Source organism: Passer domesticus, chromosome 3 (genome assembly GCF_036417665.1).
Source record: "Passer domesticus isolate bPasDom1 chromosome 3, bPasDom1.hap1, whole genome shotgun sequence".
NCBI classification, from domain to species: domain Eukaryota; kingdom Metazoa; phylum Chordata; class Aves; order Passeriformes; family Passeridae; genus Passer; species Passer domesticus.
Window position 1 is genome coordinate 110,645,860 of NC_087476.1, and position 8,272 is coordinate 110,654,131.

Here is an 8,272-nt window from a genome sequence, read left to right on the forward strand (position 1 = left end):
TAATTCTGGCAAGGGGAGATGGTGACCACCATCTCACCAACTCACTGACCCAAGAAACCCACTGACCCAAAAGAAGGAAAAGACTGAGTATGGGACTAATTAGCTGGAGAAGCAAGAGAATCATTAATAAGCAGAAGACAGAATACTAAGTAACAAGAGAACTATGTAACTTGTAGCCAATGAACACAAATTCCTTTGTTTGCTAAAATGTATAAATTGCAAAAGGTTTTGATAGTTGATGTGCTTGATTTGTGGAATACCACTGAGCATCCACGCTTGTGCAACTCTGAGATAATCAATGTCTCTCTCAAGTGTATAATTATAGGCTTGTTGCCCATGAATCCCATTTTTGTGGATGACAAGGTGACTCCAGGGCTGTGAGAAGACCCTGCCACTGTGAGGGGATCTGGGATTGTGAGGTGACCCCAGTGCTGTTTGCTGCCCCTTGCCCATGCCTGTCTGGTGATCCTACAGCACATCTTTCGGATGCAGTGTCCAAACCAAAGCCAGATGTGCAAACCCAGCTGCAGGAAGGTGGTGCAGGTGCCTGTCAGCCACCAAAGAAAGGTTTTCTCGTTTATTCAGCAACGGAAAGGCCTCACGTGCCATGGAAGTTGACCCTGGAGCCGGGCTCTAGACAAAGAGCTACAAACAGAAACTATTTTTTTTCACACAGGGCATGTGGGGTTGCTGGGCAGAGATGAGCAGGCGGACATTTTTCATCCTCTCTGCTGCCTCCAAGGGAAAGGAGAAGCTGTGGTGACTTAGTCGGCTGTGGGTGGCTGAGAGGCTCCCTATCTGTGTTTAGAAAAGTACCTAAAATCAGGGATGTGATGCAGCCCTGTTGGATCACTGGTCCTGCACAGCAAAGCTCATTAGAGGAGTCAGTGGTGGTGGAGCTGTGAGAGACACCATTTCCCACTTTCCCAGAAGAAGAGTGGCTGGAGCAGGAAGCACATCCACTGCAGCCCAGCAAGGAGCCTGCCTGTGCACTGGGCATCTCCTGCAGAAAACAAAGAATTGATGAGGGGCTTGATATCTATTAGGAAACAAGGAAAGGTACTGCCAAAGATGTCTTTAGCTCTGTTTCTGGCACATTTATGAAACATCAAATACCTAGACAGTGGTAGATGGCCCAATAGCCTGAAGTCTCAGCTAAAAAAACCCCAGTTTGTCTTTTTGGAGCTATCATTCTCTGATCTGGTGGGGGTCTGTTCCTTTATTTTTACTCCTCTCTGCCTCAAGGATAATCAGCAGAGCTTGCAAACCAATAACAAATTGGTTAAAAATCATCTTTATATGCAAAGCCTAAAATAAAACATCTGTATATATCCCAGAAGCCTTCACAACCTCCTGTTTTATTAGTATCTCTAAAATAACTTTTCTTTCCTGACTCTAATTCCAGCTAGAAGCACTCTGATAATCCTCACAGGACTGTTATGTGTATTTCCAATTAAGCAATTTATAAGCACTGGCTGTGAGGAGCTTTTTTGTTCTTAAGGAAATTATTTCTTCATTAAGAGTAAAACAAGCCTTTTTTTATCCCTGCTTAATATGAAAGCCCTTGTGTCCCCTTCGCATATGTTTTAAGTACTGAACTATGTAGAAGGAGATTAATCATTTTGTACCCCAACAAGCAGGGAAGACACAGCAGCTGGGTCAGTCACTCAGGGAATAGGCTCTTCAGTGTTTGTTTTCAGAGCAAAGTAAAAGTCAGACAGACAGACACTTGCTTTCAAGCTCCTTGCCTTTGCCAGAGGCAACCCACACAATCATGAGCCCTTCTGGAGTCTGAGTCATGAAGAACTGCAGCAGATAAAATGAAGACAGTCAAGAGGAAAAAAAAAAATCCCATTCATGCCCAGCTAATGAGTAGAAGTTCCAAATTTCCTCTTGTTTTGCAGGCTGTGTACCTTAATTAGATGAATCACAGAACACTGAGGGTGGAAAACATGGGCCAGACAGCTCATAAGAGTCCACTTCATTCTTTCACACTGGCAGCATTATCTACCTCCCTGACAGGGAAGAATGTCCCTCCATTTTCCTGGACTGTCATGGGGCATGGGCAAATGTGGAAAATGAAGAGCAGAAAGGATGGATGACTGAGTTTAGCTTGTATAGTAGCACAAGCATCCTATTCCTATTTTTGTCCCTAGGCCCAGCCATTTACACTTTCTGTAAAGGCACTCACGAGCCCGTGTTCTGGTCAACGGCAGCCCCATGACCAAACAGCATGAGGGACCTTCAAAGGGAGGGCACACTTGCTAATATCAGGAATGAACTTATCAGAAAGTTTCTGATGTGGTCAGAGAAGACATTTTGAGCCTTGAGTGTTCCTGGAACTCTGGAAAGAAACCGCACATAAGTGTTGTAAGTAAACTGCATTGCCTTAATTTTCCTCTAAGCCCGACTAGAAGGAGACAGCCTAATAATGGGATAGCTCCTGAATGTTTAAAGTTAATATCTTGTATCTGTTTACAGTAACAAATGTAGAGAAATGGAGGAACTGACAACAAATGGAATTACTACATTAGTAAAGAGCTAATCTATAGAAATAGGTTAGAGATTGAGATGCTGCAGCATGTAAGCCTGTGCCAGTGCTTGAGTTGCACAGGGCCACTGGGAAATATGTAATGTATTCCAGCAGCACCAGCAGTCCCATGTATTTTTCCCAGGAATGGGTGCATAAAATGGCTGATGAATGAAGCTAGAAGTAGTGAATTCACCTGTACAGTTCAATGTAGACATTGTATCATTCAGTGAAGAAATTGTGAGTTTAGAATGATCTCAAAACCTTGAGGTTTCCTTCTTAGTCTCCTCATTTCATGCCATGCTCAGTAATACCATCTTTGTGTTATGGAAGGGATTTTATTTAGCAGTGCAAGGAAGAAATGCCTGGCTACATTTCCCTCAGCAAGCCCAATGGCACTGTGGTTTTTGGTTATGCTGGTTTTGTGATGTCACTCTCTGTCTTAAAGGGAAATAGGTTTTGAAGAGGGATTTGAAAAAAATGGGTTAATATGTGACATTGTGCATTGGCTCCTGGGACAGAGACAGCTCTACTGGCATATGGAGAGTCATTGATCTGCCAGGTCAAAAGGAAGTCACTTGTGTCATGACAGCATGAGAGAAAGAAAGAGGACAGAGTGACAAACAAGTCGTACTTGGTGGTCAGAGTCAGCACTGCTGCCAGAATGGAGGGAAGAATGGTAAAAGAAATACCAGAAACAGACAAGCAGGTGGAGAAAGACACTGCAGGAAGTAGAAATGTGCAGAAAATAATACTGTAAGGGAAATTGGAGGATGAGGAGGGAAAAATAAGTATTAATACAGGGCATTAATCATTATGCAGGGCATGAGGTCAATCGGGAAGCTGTGTTTGTTTTGGCTGCAATCTCAGGGAGGCCAGAAACAGAGGAGATAACATCTGACAGAAGATAAAGTGGTCAAGGGCATGATCTGTCCTGGATCTTAGAAACACCACAGAAGAAAAAAAATTGTGTTTAGATATAGCCTAATGTACAAAAAAGTATTGTGAGCAATCAGAGGTGTCTGGCTACTTCACCTAAAGGAAAAGGGATATGGCAGCATCTCAGTTATAAAAACTGAGAGAACAAGACGAGGCAGTCAAAGAGAAAGATCAGGATTTAATTTGCTCAGTGTTCAGTCACCAAGAGACGTGGGGGTGGCAATATTGCCAAAGCAAAACTGAGTTGAGGAAAATAGATTAGAAGCAGTGAGTCAGATGTGTGAGCTCATGGTGGCACAGCTGATATTTGAAATTGCAGGAAGAGTGAGGATCATAGGAACCTTCACAGGGACTTTTCTTCCTGGGTTTTACAGTTCAGATCTCATAAAAAACCACACAGTTCAACAACTCTTAGTCACTACAAACCTGCAAGAGCACATCAGAGAAGGGAAAGGGAGAGCAGTGGGCAGATATGGAGCTGCAGGAATATTCCTTAGATAGAGGTAGGAATTTTAGAGAAAATTATTCTCAAATTCAGATTCTCACTGAAGATCTCAGCCCTCAGGGGAATCTGTGAGTAAAAGTTTAGGGCTTGTCCATCAGCAGCTGTAAAATCTCTTTGTTGCCATTCCAGACAGTACCAACTAGATGATCCATAACAACCCATGGCCCATGGTGGCATGAGTCATATTTCTGTCCATGACTGCACACAGTAAAATAATTTTAACCAGCTTATCTTTGTTTGCTTTCCACCAATACCACTGTAATTTATTTTGGTATCCAAATGCCTTTTCCTCCACTTTGCAAAAAGGGAACCACTTTGCAACAGCTCCTTGATTTTTACATACTTGCCTTAGTGGCTGTGATAGCAACATGCTCCTGTATTGCTCTAGAAAGTAGCTTTACATGCACTGTTTCATCTAGTCCTTAATTCTTCCACTGGGGCACTAAATCTGGACTAAGCTGAAATACTAGGACAATAATTCTTAATCCACTGTGGAACATTAACTGAGTGTTAAGACAGCGATTTGCTGTATATTATGAACGTGTCTCCATTTCATTTCCTCTCTGGAGATGCTGATTCACTGATGGAGTGATGTTCTTCCAGGCAAGAAAAGATTAAGTAGAGACAACAGACTCAGAAGTAATAAATAAGGCTGTAGAACAAAACTGCCTAATATTATATTATTTTAGAAGCCATATATAATCATGCCATCAAAGATGTGCTGTGATGAACACATGCAAGAGAGCAGAGTTAAGGTGGTGCCTCTCATCTTATACTGTGCTAGTTCAGGAGGTTACAGAGTTTACAACTGTATATTTTATCCTGCATCAATCCAGCCCTGGGAAGGAGGTTTGCATCAATTTAGCCACAGCAGTGTCCTCTTGGTTCCTGTCAAAGTGTTCTTCAAAGGAATGTGAGCACTATTTCCCCTGGCTCCCACATGTGAACCTAAGGTGCTGGAGAAACAGCAGGTCCTTTAGTCCCTGAGATCAATGGCATGTGCAGTACCAAGGAACCAAGTTTCCTGCTCCCTGCTACATGTGCAGTATGTGCAGTATGTGCTCCCACTGTCCCTTACTTGTGCCCTACTGCAAGGAGGCTGCATGGCTGAAATTCTGGAGACAAGTTTGGATAGTGCCTCTCTAATACAGACAGAGCACAGGCTGGGATCACAGGCAGCCTGCCAGAATTGTCACATCACCCTGTCTGAGGGGACCATCTTCAAAACGACACAGCAACAATTGATCCAAGACAAGGTTGTTGCTCTTTTGTTTCTGTGATTCTTTTGTCCAGAAGGCACCTGGGCTGATGTTGCTGTCCTGCCTGCTCTTCATACTGTTGCTGGGAGCAAACCAGGCTGCACTTCTTCAAGCCTGGGACAGGTAGCACATAGGGAATATTGGGCATAGGCAGAAAGAGGAGGTTCACTGGACTCCGTTCCTGGGAGGTTTTTTTGGTAATGGCCAAATGGCAGACATTTCAGTAGCCTGTTGAGCACAGTAACCTACTCCAATTGCAAAGGTAAATTTTAATTGTAACTGCAAGGATAAATTGTAAATTCTCCTCTGAGTGGAACAAGGTGCAGAAAAGAACCTCAGGTTGCTTGTTCATTACAAGAAGCCACATTGCTATAGGAATTAAAAACACAGAATGCGTCTTTTGAGTAAACAAATCTCAGGACGCTGGTCGGTCACTATTTGCAGGTCTTTACTGGGAATCCATTTCACTTAATCCAGACTTGCTGATGATATCTGAAGAGAGAGCTTGATCATTATTCCTAAGCAAAATCAGGTATGCAGTGTGCCCCAATTTTTTTTGATGGTGTGCTGTGTAGCTGTGAGAGTTCAAACCTCCAGACACTCTGGAACTGACCCTGCTCTCTGTTGTAGGTCAGGGTGTTCTCCCAGGCCTGCAGCTTGTGCCTGTAATGCCCAGCTCTTCTTTTGCTATAGGAAAGGATGGGTGCCTGTACTGGTGGTTACAGTGCTCTGTTAGCTCTCACTTCATGCTCTGGGGAGCTTCAGTGTTTCACAGCAGAGTCTGAGATGACATTCTTAGCACATGCCTTTCATTTCTTTCCCCTGGCATAGCAATTACTATTCTACACAGTGCTGCTCCATGTGGTTCTTCACAATTTATTTTTAAGGTTTCTCCAAAAACTTGCCTAGTAAGAGTTTTTGCATAATTGCTCCTCAAGATTTGCATTTCAAAATTTCATCACAGTATTAGCTCTTGGAGCTGGCTGCAGGGTTACGTTACCTCCCACTAGGTTCATCCACACAGCTCTCGATTGAATGATCTAAACACAGGAATATGCATTACTTTTTGCTTCTGTTCTCAGAACAGCATTGTTCTTTCTTGGCCACTTCATTTTTTTTAACTATTCCCAATTCAATTGGTTCTGCAATAGGCCTTAAAACTTTCCTAACTGAAGGGGGCTGCAGTATTTTGGTGTATTTTTGCCACCTTGTCAGATTCTCAAGTTTTGCAGCCTTGAATAAGGCCTGGCTGATTTATGACTGATGGCATCAGAGAGGTAGCCCTCTTTTTCCTTCCTTGTTAATCATATGCCTTAAATTATCATCAGTGATGGGTTTATGTTTCTCCTTACAGGTTTACAGAGTTTCAGCACCAGTTATATCACTGGATTCAGAGGGAATGATGACAGACTGAACTGTATTTGCTTTCCAAAATCTAGCTTTAAAGCTTCCCTCTGGACTGGAACTCACTGATTTTAATTCATTTCTTGATGGCACTGATATAAGTAATTTTTTCACTACTCTCCTCAGAGAAATTATTCTTTACCTATTTGTAAATGTTCCTTAATAATCTGTCTTCACTTTGCTCTGGGTCATTTTAAAATTCTCCCATTTCTAACTGGTGCTCCCCTTGTGATGCTTGGACTCTTCATGCAATTTAAAAACATCTTCTGTCATTTTTGCCTTTGCAGTTGTTACTTTGCCATGCTAGTTCTTTTTGATCTTTTCTCACTTGCTCCAAAAGTTTGGGTTTTTTTTTTTTTAATCTGGCATAAAATGTTCTTCAAATTCAAGCTTGTGATCATATCTGCTCCTATCTGCCAGCATCCAAAACCTCTTCCTTAGAAACAGTTCTTAGCACTTTGCCAAGATGTCATGATAAGAATGAAGTGGGGGAAAGTGCAGTTTCTAATAACATTCATTGAATCCTCCAAGTAATGATCCTTGGCTTCCTCTCCTCACAAAATGTGCTTGATATGGTGTTTTTTTTTTTTGATCTCCTGATATGGGAATAAAAATTACCTTCCTCCTTATTCTTTTGATGTAATTTTAAATGCTGTTGTTCCCAAGAGGAAGTTTGATGGCCTGGCATGACAAGTTTAACAAGCTGAGCTCCACTGGCCTATTTCTTTGATGATAAATGGAAGGAGAAGTAAGTGGGAAATTAGGTACAGGTGCACTGTCTCCTTGGGTGACCACAGCCATTCTTTGGGGTTATGAGCCTGTTTGAACCTCTTTCTGCTTGTAAACAAACTGGTGAGGTAGTGAACAAACTGCTAGTAAACACCTGGTAAACTCCTGGCAAGACACAGCTAAACTAATGCAGCCTCCAAAACAAGGTATCTGCATCCAAATTGCCCATTGGGAATAATCTGCAGCCTTTGTCAGCCCCCAAACCATGCACAGGCATTGTGTGGAAGAACATCTGACAACCAGAACCAGGGCCATGCTGGCAGCTTCACAGCACAGAGACTTCCTGCTCCAAATCTGTGTCCAGGCCCAGGGTTTGTACCCTTTGGGTAAGGTGTATGTTGTGCTTTGTTCCTTAACTTTTCTCCAGCGTGACTCTTGGAGTCAAGAAAGAGTTTCAGGATGCCTCTCCCAAGCTCCCTGCTTTGGGAATGATGGTAAGGGGTGTTTCCATTACTGCCATGAGATGTGATTGGGCTTTTTGGTGCTGTGATAGAAGGCTGACATGGCAGTGATATCTAAAAAGTTTTATAACACTGTTATTCAAGGAACCCTTTCCAGCAATTCATGTCAACTATACTTTGTAAAATTTTACCTGAAGTCCTTCAATCACACATAAAAATTAGAGAATGGCAATTATGTTGGCCTGGTTAAAAAAAATCTTACAATACTGTGGCTTGGAACACTTACTTTTTCCAGGCTTCATAGAAAAGGCATTTTTGGTATCAAGTAAGCCCCTTTCACGGTCTCCAGAAAATAATATCTTGGCCAAATCATAAACTCTGACTAATTTTAATTTGAACACCCTTAGTAGAAGCCTTGTTCTCTTGGCAGCTGAATTCCTGGCTG